The sequence below is a fragment of the Cryptomeria japonica genome, chromosome 6 (genome assembly GCF_030272615.1).
Source record: "Cryptomeria japonica chromosome 6, Sugi_1.0, whole genome shotgun sequence".
Lineage (NCBI taxonomy): Eukaryota > Viridiplantae > Streptophyta > Pinopsida > Cupressales > Cupressaceae > Cryptomeria > Cryptomeria japonica.
Genome location: NC_081410.1, coordinates 35,060,593 through 35,083,449, shown reverse-complemented (window position 1 = coordinate 35,083,449; position 22,857 = coordinate 35,060,593).

The window sequence follows — 22,857 nt, the reverse complement described above, 5'->3', positions numbered from 1 at the left end:
TTAATATTAATAAGGCATAAGGAGTACCTTTTTAATTGTCTTTTATCACTGCAATATAGTAGCCAGTCACTGGATAGCATAGTCGTTTCATTTTTCTTGAAGAGAACCTAATAATTCAAAAAACACAACGTTACCAGGTCGATTCATTGAAAGCAAAACCAAAATAGAGGAAACTGGGTACTTCGGCATTCTCTTATCTTTGGTGGAGATACACATGCTAAGATTTTGTAAGAATATTCATCCATGAATGGTATTGAGGCATGAAGAGTGGAGGCCTCTACACAACAACCAGTGAGTGGAAAGAAGAGCCATGTCAGCAGGAAGAATGTTGCATAACTGGTAAACTTAGAAAGGTAAGTAGTCTTTCTTCTCAATGTCACAATACTTTTTCAAGAGCTATATAATATACTTTCCAGCTTTAATATAAAATTAATCTAAGACCAATAGGAAGGAATAATTTTTGTAGTACCAAACGTTGTTCATGGTATATAACTTGCATTAAATCAAGATTGTCCTCCTAATATTGTATGTGTAAGATCCTTTAAATAATTTATCTGATGTTATAAGAATTGAATCTGAACTTAAGACACGATCATTAGAGCTATCATATCGATTTAAATAATATCCATTCTTGCCTTATCTTTCTATTCATCTTTATCCTCATAGCTCTATCAAGATTAAGCTCTTGCCATCTAAAATTAATGTTTACATAAATCAATCGATTAATTGCTCCAGTATTCTGGTAATATTGCTCAGTAGAATCTGAAGGATACTGTGATGATCTGCAGATCATCAATACATAAACAAAATTTAGAGACTCCAAAAATAAATTCTTCATTAATCTTGACAACAGAATGTTTATATATACAAGCTGGAAAAAATTGAATGATATAACAACTATTCTAATTGGATATAACCGAATGGTTAACAACAACTAATCATCAGTATAATTTTTATTATATTACATTCTCCTCCATAATAAACATTGTAAGAAAAATAGAAAATGTTTATAAATAGAAACAAAATGTTCATTAACCCTTTTCCCTCCATTGTAAATATTGGGAAGAAGACCAAGTGTACTCTGAAGTGTGTGAAAGTGATCACTAATGGAAATATCAGCAAGTTGCGTTGCCGTGGGAGAATATACAAGTTCAACCAAGCTTTATTAAACCAATTCATGAATGTAGTGATGCTAGATGTCAATGTGTTTAGTCTCGCCATGAAACACTGGATTTTTATTCATTTGAATAGTACTTTGATTGTCAAAATATAACATTGTACGACCAACCTGAACATGTAGTAGATCTTGCAACATTATCCTCAACCAAATAGCCTAACAAGTAGTAGAAGCAGAAGCTTTGTATTCAGCCTTTGAGTAGAGAAATATATATTGGTTTTTTTCTTAGATTTCTAAGAAATCACTACATAACCAAGACTATATGCATAACTAGAAGTAGACTTTTGATTATCTATAGAGCCCACCCAATCAAAATATCCCACAAATTTAACCTCCTTGAAATGGTAAAAAGAAATACCATAATGAAATATTTCTTTAAGATACCAAGTAGAATCCTTTTAGTAGCACTGCAATGTGTTTCCTTGGGTTTAGACATGAACTTTGAAACTAAACTTACAACTTATGTAATATCTACTCTAGTGGTGGTCAAATAAATTGAAGTTCCAACTAAGTACCTATAGAGAGTAGGATTTATACAAGAAAAATCATTCAAGTTTTTCATTGAGTGGAGTGTTTGATTTGAGGAGAGTCCTTCTAGTTCTTCTAATACCACTTCTTCATCCATCATCACATTTGAGAATATGCATAATGATGATTTTTTTTAGGGGATTTTAATCCTCCTAATTATGATGAGGACTCTTCTTCCTCCACTATAGATGGCAACACTAATGTTGAGAACTCACATTCCTCTCCTAGTCATCATTCAAAGGTTGACAATTCTCCTCTAGACTCTCCAATATCAAAACCTCTATAGGCTTGACAAACATTGGATTCAATAGGTGATTGGGTTAGTGATCCATCATATACTAGAAGAAGAAGTTTGCAATTTCAACAAGCTCCACATCTTTTCATTACTTTAGGTTATGATCCACGATCCTTTCAGAGAAGATTCAAATATTACCCAGTGGGATGCTACAATGTTGGCATAATTTAATTTCGTAGAAAGGCATCACAACATGAGATTTAGACCATCTTCCTAAGGGAATGAAACTTTGATTTCCTTATTGTTGGTGTAATCTATGTCTCATAATTAGAGTTTACTTAAGTTGACTTAGGATAATGTATTCATTGTAGTTTACATATGAGACACTTATGAAATTGCACATCTAGGGAACATGGTTGTAGGAGAAGTTCCACCTTTCGTGATGTTACCTTGTTATTACACTCCACCTTCGATGGTTGATCTACCTTTAATGGAATATTCTATTATTTATCCTATTTAACCCTAGCTACCTTTGCATCTAATTGGGCCACATGTCATGATTGTGTGCTCTCATTTCCCTATAGCCTTTACTTTATAAGAAGACTCATTTACATTGTATGTAATCCAATTAAAATTTAGTTGATTAATGCAATTAGAAATTTTGCATCTTGATGAGAATGTAGTTTATTCTTGTCTATTTTGTTTTCTCTTGATTTTTCGCTATTCATTAGCCTCTATATTTTGGGTTGCTATAGGCAAATTCTCACATGGTGTCAAAGCCTATAGGGTGCCATGGATAGTCATTTGAGATATTTTTGATGCAGTTTGGGGTTTTGTATTTTGGAGCTTTCTAATGCAAGTTATTATTGGAGTTTGTTGGGTCAAATCTAAAGTCATCATTGGATTGAGGAGATTTGAGAAAGTCAAAATTGTCTTTTGTTTCATCCAAATCTGTCATCGAAGGCCAAATCTAGAGACATTTGAAGCTGGAGGGTGGTGACTTGTCCCAAGAGCGATATACAATTTTATCCGACGTTGTAAGAATTGAATCTGAACCTAAGCCACGATCATTAGAGCTATAATATCGATTTAAATAATATCCATTCTTGCCTTATCTTTCTATTCATCTTTATCCTCATAGCTCTATCAAGATTAAGCTCTTGCAATATAAAATTATTGTTTAAATAAATCAATCGATTAATGCATGCTAGCTAAATCTTAAGAAATTGCTCTAGTATTTTGGTAATATTGCTCAGTAAAATCTAAAGGTATTAATCATTAAAAGAGATAAATTAAATACTGCACGATGATCTGCAGATCATCAATACATAAACAAAATTTAGAGACTCCAAAAATAAATTCTTCATTTATCGTGACAACAGAATGTTTATATATACGTGCTGGAAAATACTGAATGATATAACAACTATTCTAATTGGATATAACTGAATGGTTAACAACAACTAATCATCAGCATAATTTCTATTATATTACATTCTCCTCCATAATAAACATTGTAAAAAAAATAGAAAATGTTCATTAACACTTTTCCCTTCATTATAAATATTGGGAAGAACACCATGTGTACTCTGAAGTATCTGAAAGTGATCACTAAAAAAGGGCTTTGTGGAAATATCAGCAAGTTGTGTGGCAGTGGGACAATATACAAGTTCAACCAAGCTTTATTAAACCAACTCAGGAATGTTCTAGATGTCAACGTGTTTAGTCTCGCCATGAAACATTGGATTTTTACTCATTTGAAAAGTACTTTGATTGTCAAAATATAACATTGTACGACCAACCTGAATGTGTAGTAGATCTTGCAACATTATCCTCAACCAAATAGCCTAACAAGTAGTAGAAGCATAAGCTTTGTATTTAGCCTTCGAGTAGAGAAATATGCATTGGTTTTTTTTCTTAGCTTTCTAAGAAATGACTACATAACCAAGACTATATGCATAGCTACAAGTAGACTTTTGATCATGTATAGAGCCCACCCAATTAGAATATCCAACAAATTTAGCCTCCTTGAAATGGTAAAAAGAAATATCATAATGAAATATTTTTGTAAGATACCATGTAGAATCCTTTTAGTAGCACCGCAATGTGTTTCCTTGTGTTTAGACATGAACTTCAAAACTAAACTTACAAATTATGTAAGATCTACTCTAGTGATGGTCAAATTAAGAAACGTTGCAACTAACTACCTATAGAGAGTAGGATTTATACAAGAAAATTCATTCAAGTTTTTCATTGAGTGGAGTGTTTGATTTGAGGAGAATCCTTCTAGTTCTTCCAATACCACTTCTTCATCAATCATCACATTGGAGAATTTGCATAATGAAGATTGTTTTTTAGGGGATCTTAATCCTCCTAATTTTGATGAGGACTCTTCTTCCTCCACTTTAGATGGCAACACTAATGTTGAGAACTCACATTCCTCTCCTAGTCATCATTCAGAGGTTGATGATTCTCCTCTAGACTCTTCAATATCAAAACCTCTATAGGCTTGACAAACATTGGATTCAATGGGTGATTGGGTTAGTGATCCATCATATACTAGAAGAAGAAGTTTACAATTTCAACAAGCTTTCACATCTCTTCATTACTTTTGGTTATGATCCACAATCCTTTAGGGAAGATTCAAGTATTACCCAAGAGGATGCTACAATGTAGGCATAATTTAATATCGCAGAAAGGAATCACAACATGAGATTTAGACCATCTTCCTAAGGGAATGAAACTTTGATTTCCTTAGTGTTGGTACAATTAATGTCTTATAATTAGAGTTTACTTAAGTTGACTGAGGATAATGTATTCATTGTTGTTTGCGTATGAGACACTGATGGAATTACATATTTAGGGAACATGGTTGTGGGAGAAATTCCACCTTTGTGGTGTTATCTTGTTATTACATTCCTCCTTCGATGGTTGATCTACTTTAGTGGAATCTTCTATTATTTCTCTTATTTAACCCTAGGTACCCTTGCATCTGATTGGGCCACATGTCATGATTGTGTTCTCTCATTTCCCTATATCCTTGACCTTATAAGAAGACTCATTTACATTGTATGTAATCCAATTAAATTTTAGTTGATTAATCTAGTTAGAAATTTTGCATCTTGATGAGAATACAGTTTGTTCTTGTCTATTTTGTTTTCTCTTGATTTTTCGCTATTCATTAGCCTCTAGATTTTGGGTTGCTATAGGAAAATTCTCACATGGTGTCAAAGCCTATAGGTTGGCATGGATAGTCATTTGAGAGACTTTTGATGCAATTTGGGGTTTTATATTTTGGAGCTTTCTAATGAAAGTTATTATTGGAGTTTGTTGGGTCAAATCTAAAGTCGCCATTAGATTGAGGAGGTTTGAGAAAGTCAGAATTGCCTTTGGTTTCATCCAAATATGACACCGAAGGCCAAATCTAGAGCCATTTGAAGGTGGAGGGCGGTGACTTGTCCCAGGAGCAATATACAATTCTGGAGCACATTGGAACAAATTTGTCATCACCATCATGTTCAGAATACCCAAAAACCCCAAGATCGCTTATCTATTTGTTGAAATTAACCTCCATCACCAGAAACAAAAAAATCCCTCCCTTGCTATCGTATGAACATAGTTTGTAGTACGTGTTCTCCAATCGACAGCCAAGGGTGGGTCAATTTGTTTTTACATTTTTATTGGTGACATTCCAATCAGAGGCATCTTCATCTGTAGTATTCTACAAGGCATCTTTTTGGTGGCACCATCTTCAGGTTTCCATATTTACATTGTCATGGTGTATTCTCTTCCTAGAGCTATGTTTTATACACACTAATATAAAGTTCCATTCTTCTTTGTACTTTGTCATTAATGACATATTTTATGTAATTATCTTCTAGTTCGTAGATTAGGAAATATATTGTGAAACTTGGTGCATGGCTCTAGTTGAGACTTAGATTGTACATATTTGTCCATGGCTCTATTGAGATTTAGTTTGTAACAATCTACCACTGATGTGTATCCATTTGATGCTTAAGTAGGTGTCTCCATGTCTAATCTTCATTTTTTTTGCATTGAGTGATTCATTGGTCATTCTTCATCGATATTGGTACGTGGTTTTGTCACACTTTGACATTCTTGACACAACATTGGCTCTCTATATTTCTGATGGAGAGGAATTTTTAGTCAACATCATTGGATCATTTTTGCCGGAGATTCTACTTTGAGGAGGGGCTTCATGGTCTGTCTTCCTCTCTCTTATGGGGGGGAATTTTTCTTCACATGACGTTTCGTTCTTCTCATTCATCATTGAGAGCATTTTGTGCTTTTATCTCTATTTTTTTGGGGGGAGTAAGATTTTTTTCCCATTGGTTTTTTTCCTCTTTCTCCATTTGTGATAGATTGCATTGCATTTGTACATGGGTACCTAATATGGCCTAGTTGTCGAGACCCATCTTTCATTGTTATCTTGGGTCTACATTCCCATAAGTTGTACTTAAGGGAGGGTGTTGGTGTAATTTATGTCTCATAGTTACACTTTACTTAGTTGATTTAGGATATTGCATTCATTCACTTAGGGAATTTCACATCTAGGGAACATGGTTGTATGAGAAATTCCTTGATTTTTGTGGTGTTAACTTGTTATCACATTCCACCTTTTGTGGGTAATGCACCTTTAGTAAAATATTATATTATTTCATGATTATAGATAAATTAAGTACATAGAGGCCACATGTCATGATTGTGTGCTCTCATTTCCCCATAGCCTTTCCTCTATTAGAAGACTAATTTACATTGTATGCTATCCAATTGACAATCTAGTTGATTAATCTAGTTGGAAATTTTGTATGTTGATGAGAATACAATTTGTTCTTGTCTATTTGGTTCTCTCTTGATTTTGTGCTATTCATTGTTGTCTAGATCTTGGGTTGCTATAGGCAAATTCTCACACTTATATGTCACATGAGCATGTTCAAAACCACCCATTTTATGGCTCTTCTTGAATGGAATGTGAAGCAAGCCTTGATGAACATGTGGAGGATTATGCACATGGAAATTGAAGAAGGTAACTCAAATATTTGTTAGACTTAAACTAAACCAAAGGTCAGACTAATGTACAAGTGCCAAATCATTAAGAATAGGTGTGAAGCTTGGATAAAAGCAATAGAATATTCATAGGCAATTGTTAGCACAAAGCCACTCTTTAAAAAAATTGAGATGAGAAAAGGCATGTTAAAATTCATGAAAGTAAAATACATTCCCATTAAAGAGGGATTGGTCATTCAATTAATTACCTTAATAGAAATAGAAGCTTCATTCTACAAAAGTTCAATAGTATATTAAAATCATGTTAGGTTGGGAAATCCATACATAGATAGAGTGGTTTATGATAGTGTTGGACATAAGTCATACCTTGATTATAGATAAATAGCATACATAGGGGTTAGTATTAATCCAATGGTGCATCATACAAATAACAAATGAAAGATCATAAATATGGAGATGGAGAGCAGAGATGTAGGAGATAAATGTGCTAGAGTTTTAGGAGAGGGTGGATAAGGGGATGAAGATGCAAATGAAGCAGATAATGGAGATATGGTCGGAAAGAACTCTACAACTATGGGTGTTGCCTTGGCCGTTGAGGGTGTGGACCATTCAACTCTGGCTAGGGTCTTTTTCACTTGGATGGCTTTCTCTTTCGCCATAATGAGTATGTATTCTATCTTGTAGAGTGCAGTAGGGGTTGGATAGGGGTTTTGCTCTTATACATGTTGCGATTTGGGCAGATTTGAAGGCTTTCCTTTTGTCCCCCTTCTTTGGTTGTTCTTGATCTATGAAGGGTTAGGCAGGTTTCTTCGTGCATGCCTCACTTCTAAGGCCTTTTGACTTTTCTGTGGTCTTTTTTGGCCTTATCGATTTCTCGCTAACATATATCTAGTACCTTCTAGTTTGGTTTGCCTTATTCTTAGGGGCTAGAGTTCCTTCTTCCCCCGAATTTGGGTTTGCATGCTTCCCTGTTTTTCTTTATAGCTGCTCAGCAAAGGATCCTAGTGTTTTGCTCATTTCTTTCTAGGGAGCTAGGATTCCCATGTTTGTGTTTTTAAAAACTAGGTATGGGATTTTGTTGCACCCTTGCTATGGTGTCCATGTCATCTTTCTTAGATTGACAACCTCTATTCTTGGGTCAGCCATGTTTTCTTTTGGTTTGTTGTTGGGTTCATACTTATGGGGTGTATTGGAAAGAACCCTTTTCTTGGTACTGAAATTTGCTCCAATTGTGCCTCCACCTTCGCTAGCATGAGCCCTATGGTAGTAGGTTTTTCCAAGTTTGAATCTAATGGACTTGATTATGCTTGTTCGCTAAAGGAGGACTTTGCCTTTATCTTGAAAGGTACGGTTTCATTCAATGAGTATCTTACTATTGCTATCTCTATGGAGGTTAGATCCATTGCTAGTAGTGGCCCTACTTAAGTGGTGCCATTTGTTGTGGTTTGTAAGGGATTCAACTAGTAAAATTTTTAGGGGTGCCTTACAAAACACTTTGGTCATTTATGTTCTAATTCATTCTCTATTATGGGAAGAGCGATGGGATTGTATTGTTTCAATATTTTTGTGTGGCTTCCGAAACAAGTTGTTTTTGAGATCTTGGTGTTCCCTCTTCTTGTCTAAGAGTCTCTATTCAAGGTGGTCCTAAAAGTAAATGGTTTTATGGAGCCTTTCAAAGCTTGTTGGTTGTTCATTCTTCCCTTCAAAAGGCTCTCTTCAAAAAAGTCTTTTACCATTTTTTTGTTTTGGTTGTCTCACTACTTGTGAGACACTCCCTCTTTCCACCTAGTTGGTTGTTATGTAAAGGTGCAGGCCTTCTCTCAATTTACCTAGTATTTAAACTAATTTAGAACAAATGAAAGTTCTTAGATTTGAGTTCTAAATGATCCATACATATCTCAAGAAAACTTACAATAAAATATTTTACTAAAGTATATAAAAAGTAATAGAGATATTGCAAAAGGAGGTACATATATCATATTTCCCATGGCTGCGTCTATTTTGGTTCCAAAACAGACCTTTTGTACAGCGTGTTAGCGACAGGTTAGTCAATCGCAGCCGTTAATTGCAAAATCGACGGTGTAAAATGCACGACTAACACGCATGTTAGTTAATCCGTACTGTCATTTTAGAGCCAAAATAGATGCGTCCTTTCCCGGTGGCGAGTTAACCCCGTCAAGGGATTGCCTATAGGCAAATAAATTAATATCATATTGGAAGCGAATGAAAAAATTAGTAATGGAATTGGAAAATGATGTTTATCGTTTGCTTCATGAAAACAGAGTACAGGTGGGATCTGCTTGAGCCAAAAATACAAAAAATGCGTAAATAAATGCGTTGATGGATTTTGACTGTCTCTTGATACCCATATCATCCGTTGAGAGAACTATGGATTAATCTTAACCCAGTCCTTGGGAAGTTTGACCTTCATCTCTCCCTTGTGTCTTTCTTTTCTTCGGTATGTTAGGTGAAATACGTGAAGGGAAGGCTTTCACATACTTTTTGGACTCAACGTCAACGTTGTGAGGAAAATTCAGGTGAGCTCTATTACCCTGGATTTTGTACGCCTCACGGTCATATGCTATGGCGGCTTTTTGTATTGTTCATGTTGTTCCTCCGGAGCGGCAGGGAAATGGGCATTCATCATATCGTTGTCTTCATCCCCCAGCAAACGCAACGAGGTCTATCAACTTCTCTATTTTGTTCGTCTGCTGGCGAGCCCGTGTTCGCTGCCGCCCATTCCTCTGTTACAAATGTAACAAGATATTAAGTTACAAATTCGTGTTCTTGTAGATAACTGATGCTCGACTTGAGAAATCTGCTAAGAGATCTTGCAGTTTGATATTTCCGTAAATCATGTAGTTCAGCTTCAGCTTAAAACTGGTGTCCACTGTCATGCATCTACTCTCATTGCATTCATAGTTTTATTAGGAATCGTAGTTTTTTAGTCTAGTCTTTTTTTAGTTAACTAGAGTTTGTTTCTTGCGAATAAAATTATTTTGTCCAAGTCATCGGACTGTTAGCATGTTGTAACTGTTTGTTCTTTTTAGTTAAGATATTTTGGCATTTCAAGCAAAGAATGCATGCCTTATTTTTAACGGTGAATGCTCTGTTTTGAACGGTTAAAGGAACTCTATATTTAGAGGCCTTCCCCAAGGACGTGAAATATATAAATGAGAGGCTGATTGTATTCTATGTACGCTGTAATTAAAAAACAGGGCATCTCTGTCTTTTCTTAAATTCTGAGTATGACTGATAAATTCTTTAACTTCATATTTGATCACTTTATCTTATTGTTGTTATTGCATTATTCTTTATGATTATTAGTTTGCTATCAGCTGGGCATTAGAAACAGGGGTTCGTTTGGAATCTACAATTGGTATGAGAGCAGGTATTTTTATTGGGTAAAAGTTTGTTTGCTGTTAGAATTTTGTCAAACTGAACCATGTTGAATTCTAACAACTTTCCCGTTCCTGAATTTAATGGAAATGAATATGATTATTGGTGTATAAAAATGATGACCTTCTTGGTAGGAAAAGATATGTGGGACATTGTTGAAATGGGTTACAAGGAGCCAGATGACTAGAATTCCGTAACAGACAATGATTTGACAGACAAGAAAGAAGCCAAGAAGAAGAGTGCTCAAGCATTGTTTCACATTCAAATAACTTTTGATAAGAGCTTATTTCCCAGAATTTCAGATGCAAAGTCAGCTCAAGATGCTTGGAAGACTCTGAAAGAAGCTTACGAAGGCAGTGATCAAGTCAAGGTAGTAAAGCTATAGACATTGAAGCGATAATTTGAGAATTTAAAGATGCATGGGACTGAATGTGTGAGTGACTATTGTGTCAGAGTTAAAGATGTGGTTAATAAGATGGCCACACTTGGTGAAATTGTGAATAGTGAGGTTCTGGTTAAAAAGGTGTTGAGGACTGTCACCCCAAGGTGGAATCATGTTGCCATTATCATAGAAGAAAGCAAAGATTTGAAAACCCTTCATTTTGATCATTTGGTTGGATCTCTTATGTCTCATGAAGAGAGATTGAAAGATTCATTTGGAGAAAGTGATGTGAAAGCCTTTTCATCCAAATTGCAAATCACAAAGAAAGATGAAGCCAACAGTGGCACCAAGAACAATCATGGTCAAGGTAGAGGCCAAAATCAGAATCATGCAAAAGGAAATAGAGGAAGAGGTGGCTCAAGAGGACGAGGCAGTTTCAAAGGACAAGGTAGAGGCAATTTTGATAAGAGAAATATTCAATGTTACCATTGTAATAGGTATGGTCACTTTGAAAGGGAATGCAAATTAAAAGAATGTAAAAGTGTTAATTATGCTAAAGAAAGTGATGAAACTCCTCTAGAACATTTATTTTTATCTTACTCTAAAAGTGAAACTAGTAGTAAAGATATTTAGTATTTAGATTTTGGATGCTCTAACCATATGTCAGGGAATGAGAACTTGTTTTCAACAAAGGATGAGAGTTTCAAGTACAAGATTCAGCTTGGTGATTTTAAATTTTTTGGTTGTCTGGCTTATGTTCATGTTCCTGATCAAAATAGACAAAAGTTGGATGCAAAAAGGGAGTCATCCATTTTTATTGGGTATAGTGAGGAAGGAAAGGCTTATAGGCTTTATAATCCTCTCACTAATAATCTTATTGTCTCAAGAGATGTGATTTTTGATGAAGGGGGAGTTTATGGTCATCATCAAAAAGACCATATTGAAAAGAAAAAATCTATTTTGAATGATGCTATTATTGATGATATTGATCATGAGCAACCCACTAATATTTCTATGTCAAGTGCTTCAAATCCAGCAAGCAGCCCCTCATCTTATTCTTCAGTTCCAAAAGCAAGTTCAACTACAAGCCCAAGTCCAAGCCCAACTTCAAGAACAAGCTATACAATAAAGGTAAGAAGATTGAGTGATATCTATCAAAAGAGTGCAAATCAAGCACATGAAGAGACTCCAATAGGTGAGATAGTGAAGTTTTCTTTATTAGCCAAGGTTGATTTTGAATCATCATGTTTTGAAGATGCATGTACTAATGCGATTTGGATGCAAGAAATGCAAGCAGAGATAGATTCCATTCACAAGAATGATACTTGGGAGTTGACAAAGCTTCCACATGACAAGAACAAGATTGTCACCAAATGGGTCTACAAGACCAAGTTTAATAGTGATGGAAGTGTTGAAAGACACAAGGCAAGATTAGTTGCTAAAGGCTTCACACAAAAGTATGGAATTGATTATGAAGAGACATTTGCATGAGTAGAAAGACAGGAGACCATTAGAATGTTGATTTCATTAGTAGCTCAAAAGAAGTGGAGCATACATCATATGGATGTGAAGAGTTCCTTCTTGAATGGGTACTTAGAAGAAGAGTTATATGGGACAAACACAAGGTTTTAAGGTGGAAGAAAAATAACATCAGGTCTAAAAATTGAAGAAGGCCTTGGATGGCCTAAAACAAGCACCAAGAGCATGGTATGCTAGAATTTATGGATACTTTCAAGAAAATGGCTTCATGAGAAGTAAGAGTGAACCTACCCTTTACTACAAACAAAAAGGTAATGATATTCTTATGATAATTTTGTATGTTGATGGTCTATTGTATATGGGTACTAGACCTACGATGAAAGATGAGTTCAAAGTTTCTATGATGAATTTATTTGAGATGAAAGATCTAGGACCCATGAAATATTTTCTAAGAATGCAGATTTATCAAAGTAAGGATAAAATTTTCATTTGTCAATCAAGGTATGCAAGGGATATGATGGAAAAATTTGAAATGGTTAAATGTAACCCATCTTCAACTCCAAGTGCTCATGGAGTTGTGCTGTGTAGAGATGATGGTGCTTAATTAGTTGATGAGACAGAGTACATAAGTATTGTTGGGTGTTTGATGTTTCTAACCCATACAAGGCCTAATATTGCTTATTTAGTTTCACTTATTTCAAGTTACATGACATATCCATTAGAGACACACATGAAGGTAGCGAAAAGAATTTTGAGGTATGTGAAAGTCACTATAAATTTTGGTATTCATTACTACTATTCTAAATAATTCAATCTTCTCAGCTTTAGTGATTCAGATTGGGAAGGTAGTTTGGATAACCGTAAGTCTACATCCGGAAATTGTTTCTCTTTTGGTTCTCGTTTCATTACTTGGAGTTCAAAGAAGCAAATCATTGTTTCCCTCTCATCCACTAAAGTGGAGTATGTTGCAATTACTTCAGCAGGTACAAAATCCCTTTGGCTTAGAAATTTTTTTGAAGAAATTGGAGAGAAGTAGATTCAACCAATAGTGATTTATTGTGACAATGTAAGTGCAATCAAATTAGTAAAGAATCCAGTCCATCATAGTAGGACCAAGCATTTTGATTTGAAGTATCATTTCATTTGTGATTTGGTATAGAAGAGGGAAGTTGAATTAAAACACATCATCACTAAAGATCAGTTAGTGGATATTTTCACCAAGGCGGTTGCAAAAGTTCAGTTTCAGACACTTCGAGATCAAGTTGTGAGCCCTCTCAGCATCAAGGGGGGGTATGTAGATAATGGATGCTCGACTTGAGAAATCTGCTAAGAGATCATGCAGTTTGATAATTCTGTAAATCATGTAGTTTAGCTTTAGCTTAAAACTAGTGTCCACTATCATGCATATCCTCTCATTGCATTCATAGTTTTCTTAGGAATCATAGTTTTTTAGTCTAGTCTTTTTTTAGTTAACTAGGCCTTGTTTCTTGCAAATAAAGTATGTAAACTGGCATAAAAAAATTTGTCCATGTCATTGGACTGTTTGCATGTTGTAACTGTTTGTTCTTTTTAGTTAAGATATTTTGGCATTTCAAGCAAAGAATGCATGCCTTATTTTTAATGGTGAATGCTCTATTTTGAGTGGTTAAAGGAAATCTATATTTAGAGGCCTTCTCCAAGCACGCGAAATATATAAATGAGAGGTTGATTGTATTCTATGTACGCTGTAATTAAAAAATAGGGCATCTCTATCTTTTCTTAAATTCTGAGTATGACTGATAAATTCTTTAACTTCATATTTGATCACTTTATGTTATTGTTGTTATTGCATTATTCTTTATGATTATTAGTTTTCTATTAGTTGGGCATTAGAAACAGGGATTCATTTGGAATCTACAATTCTATACTCTTGATCTCCTAGCATTTTGGTATTTATAGGGTGGGGAAGCGATGATAACCAATGGTTTTAAAGAGTTTCCTCTCAAGTTCATTTAATATTCTCTATTGTTCATATTCACCTTTCATTTCTTTTGATGATTATTCATCGAAAACTGCCCTTTAGGGCCAATAATAAGGTTTTGCTAGGAGGTGGAGGTGTCTATTAGGGGGCAGGGGTCGCTACATAGAGTGTTTCATTATTGTTATAGTATTTATGTTTATATTATTTATTACATGCAAATCAAAAAATAAGCAAATGTGGATGTGGATATAGGAAAAAGGGAAAAAATTCAAATACATATCAACATTCTATAAAAGGGTGAAGCAAAGAGAAATCAAGGCATTGAAGGGCTTGAAGAACCACACAAGACATTCATGTAGCATAGGACATTGGAATTTGATATTGGATGGTCTTGAAGTAGTTTCATAAAATTTTACAACACTATAGATTTGCACAATGACTAGAAGTAACAAAATTACAACTTCTTTGGATTTTGATAACATCAAAACACTTAAAGATATGGAGGATGAAAATGAATAATTCACATGCACACTTGAATAAGGAAAACCAATTGTATTTTTTTAGATCATTTATTTATGTTAAAAAAAATGGTGTCAAATACACAAGGGGGCCTTAGACCAAGTAAATTCTTAAAGTACAAATTTGGGCACCGATAGTCTACATAAAAGCTAGAGTGATTTGAAATTATATTATTTTTTATGTGATGTGGCATATGTTGAAATATCATTTTTTTTATTCCATATTGTAATATACTATAAATAAACATGAGTCAAGGCCAAATATAGGCTAGTGAGGCAATCATTTGTAGAATGAGAGAAGCATCACCACATTATTCAATTCATAAATTATTTTGACTTAAACTATATTTTTGGAGATCGGACTAAAGTATACATCTATGCTAGTGAGAAACAATAGATTAGTAGCAATAATACCCCACTACCCACAAATTCATATCTTCAATTGAAGTCATTTTCATTGGGTTTGTACAAATAATTGAGAGATGAACATTTAGCCCAGATGAAATTCATACTGTATAGCTTGGTTATATATAAACAAAGTACATAGGGATTAGTAATACAATGGTAAAGCATTTGAGTAAGAAATGAATGGTCACAAATAGGTAGACAAAGGATAGAGATAGAGGAGACTAAGGTGTTAGGGTTTTAGGAGAGGATGGATAAGGGGATGGGGACATGGATGAAGTTGAGAATGAAGATACATTGGACAATGAATCTACAATTATGGGAATTGCCTTGGCCATTGAGTGTGTGGGTTGTTTGACTCTAGGGTTAGGGTGTTTTTCGATTTGATGATTTTCTCTTTGGATGTAGTGAGTGCATATAATGCATCCCCTAGAGTTTGAAAGTGGAGTTTAGATTAGAGTTTTAATGTTATGTGCAATGAATTGAGTAGATTTAGAGGCTTTCCTTTCCTCCCTATTCTCTAGTTGTAATGGATTTCTGAAGGGCTTGGTGGTTCACTTTGTAAGTGCCTCACTTCTGAGGCCTTTAGACATTTGATTGGGTTTTCTAGTCCTATTAGCTTCTCCTTAGCAAAAATTTACTACCTCACGGCTTGGATTTCTCTATTCTTGGGAGCTAGGGTTTCTTCTTCCCCCAGATCTTGGGTGGCATGCTTCTCTCCTTCATTTTAGATTTTCTCGGGCATAGGATCCTGTTCTTTGGCCATTCCTTTGTAGGGAGCTAGGGTTCCTACCTTTGTAATTTCCAATGACTCTCGATGGACTTTTGTTGCACCCTTGTTGTGGTGTTTGTTCCCTCTTTCTAAAATTGGCAACCTCTACTCTAGGGTTGGTCATGTTTTATTTCTATTTTCTATTGGGTTCATCTATATGGGATGTACTGGTAGGAACCCTTTGCTTGGTGCTAAAGTTTGGTCTAGTGGAGGTGCATTGTACCTAGGTTTCTTCCAATGGCCTCGGTTATGATTGCTTGTTAGAGGAGGACTCTACCTTTATCTTGAAAGGTGTGATTTCACTCAACAAGTATCTTAACATTGCTAGACTTTTGGAGGTTTGTTGCATGGCTAATAGTGGACCTATTGAAGTGGTTTTAATTGTTGTGTTTGTATGGGAATTAACTAGTAAAAATTTGAGGGATTCCTTACAAAAACCTTTGGTCATTTTTGTTTTAGTTCACTCTTTTTTGAGGGGAATGGCTAGGTGATTGTACAATTTTATTGTTTTTGGGTGCCTTTCAAAACTTGTTTTTTTTGAGATCTTGGTGGTCCCTTTACTTGTTTGAGAGAGTGTCTATTCAAGGTGGTCAAAAAAGTAAATGGTTTTAGAGATCCTTTCAAAACTCTCTTTTTAAATTTTTCTCTTTTTTGGTTCTAGTTGTGTCTCTGTTTGTGAGATCCTCCCTCTTTCCACCTAGTTGGTTGCTATGTAAGGTGAAGACCCTCTCTTGATTTACTTAGTCTTCAAATAAATTCAAAACAATTGAAAAGTCATAGATCTGAGTTCTAATTGATCCATAAAAATCTTAAGAAAAATTATAATAAATATTTTATAAAAGTATATAAAAAATAATAGAGAAATTGCAATAAGAGGTACATAATAATATCGAGGGATGAAATTGACGTCAATATTCAAAGCCTATAACTTATTCAAGATGAGTGCATGTTACTTTAAAGAGGTGAGCATAAAACTTATTAGACCTTTGTTATCACAAACACAATGCCCAAGACCAGTTTCACTACCTGTTATGTACTTTCTCTTTGTTTTTAAGGAATTCTCTATTTTGAATGAAAAATGAATAATTTTTTTGATGATTTTATTAGCTTTTTCCCTTCAAGAGAGAGACAGGGATTAGTTAATTTAGTTTTAAAATTTTAAACTTATCCAATTTGATGTATATATATTTTTAAGATATTTTGAAAAGATTCTCTTCCAATCACCAAAAAGATATTAATTTAGTTTCTTTTAAAAATATTTAATCATTTAATAATTTTTTAATTATATTGGCATAATGAATTGAGGAACCTCATGAGTAAAAATTCCATGCAATTTAAAATGGCCTTCATCTGTTTTTAATATATAAATAATTTTAGTAATCTATTTCTTTTAAATTAAACTTTTTATTTTTATTTTCCAAATATTTGATAAATATTAAAAACTATTTTATAGCATTTTATCAATATTTCAAAAGCAATTTTATAATGAAAAACATAAATAAGATAATAAATAAATATATCTTTAAAAAAAACCTTATTTAAAATATTAAATAATAAATTGTATATCCTTTCTAAATGAACTTTATGCACATCAACTTTTATGACGAGAAGAGCCTAAAACCATTACATTTATATCATCAAGATAGATGGAATGAATCTTACAAAATGTGATATTAATTAAAAAAAACATAGATCTTAAAACTAAATAATAGAAAGATCAGTAAAAAGTAAAGAACCGACTAAAAGTTAACTATTATTAAGGAACTTTAGTCCCTTAGTTGCTCGACTTATTTATTCAAAATATCTAGATGGTCTTCAAAGGAAATCCCCTTAGCTAGGATAGAGGAACTAGCATCACCTTTAACCATATGAAGAGGATCTTGATCAAATATTTAGGTATTTTCTAAGCTTGGTGTTGAAGGCTACCTAGGGCTGACAACAATGCATCTCTTCTTAATAGGTTATTTTCTTTTTTTGTTCTAACTATTATTGGAGGAATTAAATAGTGGGAGCTATGTTCTTGACCAATTACCTAAAATACTTCATTATCTCCCATATATTCTTCATGAGAACCTCTTGATTCTCCTTTAAATTTTCAACTTTAGACTCCAACTAAATGTTCTTAACCTAAATCTAAATTTTTTAGTCTCCTGCACAATGACTCTCTAGATTTCAAATGTGTCCTAACATTTTATTTATTTTTTCATATGCCCAATTATGGAGGCCTTCCTTCAGCCATTCTTGAGTTTTCTTCAAGACCAACTTTTCAAGAATCTAAATCTTACTATTTGCCTAACCTAGTTGGGCCATCTACCACTTAGAGTGTTCAGATTCCTATTTTAATTTAAAGTATCATTTATATAAGATTTTGTGTAAAAGGAATAGAATTGAAATAGATCATCACTCAAGAAAGGTTAATAGATATTTTCATCAAGACAATTGTAAAAGTTTAGTTTTTGATTCTTTGAAATTAGATTGTGAGACCTCTCAATATCAATTGATAATTGATTCTAAAATGTCATTCAAAGACCGTGCAGTTCCACCATAACTCATTACTGTCAAAACACCATTTGCATGTTGTTTCTTGTGCTATGGACTGTTTGACAATTATTTTTAGATTTACTTTGCATTTTGTTTTAGTTTACTATTGACAAGCATTGTTTTCATTTGTTATATAACAACTCTTTCATTTGCCAACGAATAATAAATACATGAAAAATGTAGATTTTGAAAATACATGCAATAAACACAAATTGAAATAGTAACACAAAGAAGACTTTATTCAATCAAACTGAAATGCATTACATTATGCCTTAATTGATTTTTTCTCCAACTTGACATACTTTATTCTTACCTACCTAAAACAATAGTGACACAACAATTATATAAAATATTACATGCATAAAGTTGATTCACAAGCTCTCAAAAGAACTCATAGACTCACAAGGAAATAATAGTTCATTGCATTAAAAATCTTAAATTAAGTATCAGCTAAATATGTATCTTTCATACATTACGTAGCTCATCCTAATTTTCACAAGTAAACATGAAAAGTTATTAACTGTTATCTAAAATTAAATTCTAAACATGCAAAACTACTAACGACAATCAAGAAAGTGGAAATGACATAGTAAAACTATGAGTGAATTGTGTGCATGATGTTGTACATCAGCATCACATGCCAACAACAATGCATGATGAGAATGTAGAATCTAAAAAACACAAGAATAAAGAAACACATAACTAAAGAAAACAGAGGAAATAGAGCATTGTTACAACGTAGAAACATAGATTAGTTTAAACACACAAAAGTCATTATTCATGATGGATTCATTACATATTGTTTCGATACAGATGTCTTTCTGTATGAATACAACTTAGAATATGACATCTCTATATAGAGAATACAATCCTAAATAAAAGATTAAAGCTACACTTATACTGCACTTATTTGTTTCATGCATTACATCCATTGTATTTTGTAACTGGCAGATCTAAGATCAATGCAAACTAAATCGTGTATTAACTCACTATAGAACTGAGCAACGAATTGCAACACGATGGTGATGATGAATCAAACTAGAGGTTGTGGTGGAACTACATGTTCCCTGAAATTCATCAAAGCATCAATTGTCAACATACTCCCCCTTGATGCTGAGACTCACAATATAATCTTGAATCTTTAATGAACTCCCCCTTAATTTTTACCATGAATGCTTCAAGACTCAAATTCCCTTGCTAGTGACTATAGTCTTTTCTTTTGTCTCTTTCCGATATCCATAACCAAGTCTTTAGACTTTATCCAATATTTTCTTTACTTTATAACTTCTAACCATCTCTTGATCTTCAAATCTTTCCTTTCTTTTGGCTTCCTCCAACTGCTATGATAGTCCTTCAAATCTTCAAAACTTCAATCTGAATCTTCTTGCAAACTCACTATTTGTAGACGTCTTGCTAGACAATATTTTCCTTTGACTTGAACATTCAAACCTTTTATGATATATTTGATGAACTTATAAGACACTGAGAGGGGGGGGGGTGAATAAGTGCAATTAAAAACAATACAAATCTGATTATTAATTTCACCAACTTAAAACTCAATAGGCATGTAAGAAATAACACCAAGTATGCAATCACCACATAAAGCATAAACCACATGACACAAGATCCACTATCTGCAGTATAGAGATCTAACCAGTTAAGGTCTATAACACCCGGCTAGGGGCACACCCTGTTAGAAGTGTCTAAGCTCGGTTAAGAGCTTTTACAAAAAGGTCTATGACAACCATCCTTGTTAGGACCTACCCAAGTTACTAGGATTTGCAAACATAAGTTAATGTGTCACCTGGTTAGAGGATTTAATGATCAGACCTGCTAGGATTCGACTGCACCATGTTAGGAGTGACCTTGTACTATGATTTTCTTGCTGCAACTATTAGGGAGACAACAAGTAGAAATGATCTTAGTACAACACCTTCAGTGTCTGATAAGATCCGCTTCAGAACATTACAACATCACATAGACTTCATCTCTGAACTCCTTTGATCATCACACTATCAAAAATACAAAATTTGCTTATTGATTTCTTATGGATTCAAGCTCATACTCTCTTCTATATTTCATACTTCATCACATACTATAAAAACATCATCAAGCTGGCTAGAACCTTGTTATAATTCCCTAGGTTTAATGCATCTAGACAATATTGCATTGTATGCTTTAGTTATGTCAGCCATCGACATAACAAATCCAATTTTGTGTCATTTTACTGATCTGAGTGATATTCATCACTACCGGTTAAGTCTCAGTCAAAATACCTGCTATGTCAATCACATCTCATTTATCTAATCGAATCAGCACGTACGGTCATGAACATAACTCTATCTGCCATCCTTCATTGCTATTGTCAAGCCGCGTCACCCCATGCTTCATATATTTCCTGTACCAGTTGTTGGATTGTAACTATGTTTGCCATTAACTAGTTGAAGTCATAATTACTGGTTCTAATGAACTTGTCTCTGCTAACCAATTAAGCCTTGCCGATGGAATTGTAGGACATAGATCACTTAAAGAAACATAGTTTCCATCAATGAAAACATACAAAATAGTCATCATACATAAATCTAATCTCTATTCACAATAGACATATACAAGTTGCATCAAGCAAACAAACATTGCCGGTTGATCAAATGATAAAATGCCAACAAGGTCTCATTCATATATGAACTTTTATACCTAGTTTTTTTTTTATCATATCTGTAACTATTTTCCAGCTTGATCCATAACTCCATCCATGATCTATTTTCATGCAACCTATCATAGATTCCTTATTCCAACATGTCTTTTCAAAATGATTCATCAATCTGCATAGGGTACAATGATGTAGATCCCAACAATTCTTTGCTTTATCTATTTCTCTATGACAATACAAACACTAAATTCTTTTAGTTGGTTTTCTTGAACTTGAAATACTATCAACTTAAGATTTATCTTTCTTACCAAATCCGAAACCTTCATACTTTGGTCTCCTAACAAGATAAATGGGCTGTCAAATTCCTTTCCCATCCTTTCCTAGTCCTCTTCCTTTATATCCCATTTTCCGCATCATCTTTCAACCAACATTATTTTCAAAATAGCTTTTGTCATTAACATGACAAATCACACTTGGAGATTTAAGCATATCCTTACCTTCAATCTAACCATCTTCACCTGAACAAACTTTAGGCTCATCTTCTATATTTCATACCTCATCGCACACTATAAAAACATCATGAAGTCGGCTAGAACCTTGTTATAATTCCCTAGGTTCAATGCATATAGACAATTTTGCATTGTACGCTTTAGCTATGTTGGCCACCGACATAACAAATCCAATTTTTTGTCGTTTTACTGATCTGAGTGATATTCATCACTATCGGTTAAGTCTCAGTCAGAATACCTGCTATGTCAATCACATCTCATTTATCTGATCAAATTAGCACATGCGGTCACGAACATAACTCTATCTACCATCCTTCATTGCTGCTGTCAAGTCGCATCACCCCATGCTTCATATATTTCCTGTACCGGTTGCCGAATTGTAACTATGTCTGCCATTTACCGGTTGAATTCCTAATTACTGATTCTGATGAACCTGTCTCTGCTCACTAGTTAAGCCTTGCCAGTGGAACTGTAGGACTTAGATCACTTAAAGAAACATAGTTGCCATTAATGACAACATACAAAATAGTCATCATACATAAATCTAATCTGTATGCACAACAGACGGGGACAACATAATTTTTGTTAGAAAATGATGATCTGAAGATTATTTCAAACAACCAGGACAACCAGGACAACATAATTTTTGTTAGAAAATGGTGATATGAAGATTATTTCAAACGACCAGGACAACATAATGGCTTGAAGGGGAGGGAAGTAGGGAACGAAGGAAATGAAGAACGAGGGATGGAAACAAGCAGGGAAGGAAGCACAACCACCAATACTCATTTTACCTACCCAACCTTACCTACCTTAACACCACCTACACTTACACCTACACTTGCACCTACACAACTATTTATATTACAGCAACTCAAAACTCACCGCTACCATACTCAATCTATACCAGTTGCATCAAGCAAACAAACATTGCCGGTTGATCAAATGATCAAATGCCAACATGGTCTCATTCATATATGAACTTTTATACATAATTTTTTTTTTATCATATCTGTAATTGTTTTCCAGCTTGATCCATAACTCCATCCATGATCCATAACTCCATCCATGTTCTATTTTCATGCAACCTATCATAGATTCCTTATTCCAAAATGTCTTTTCAAAATGATTCTTCAATCCGCATAGGGTACAAGGATGTAGATCCCAACAATTCTTTGCTTTTTCTGTTTCTCTATGACAATGCAAACACTAAATTCTTTTAGTTGATTTTCTTGAATTTGAAATACTAGCAACTTTAGATTTTTCTTTCTTAC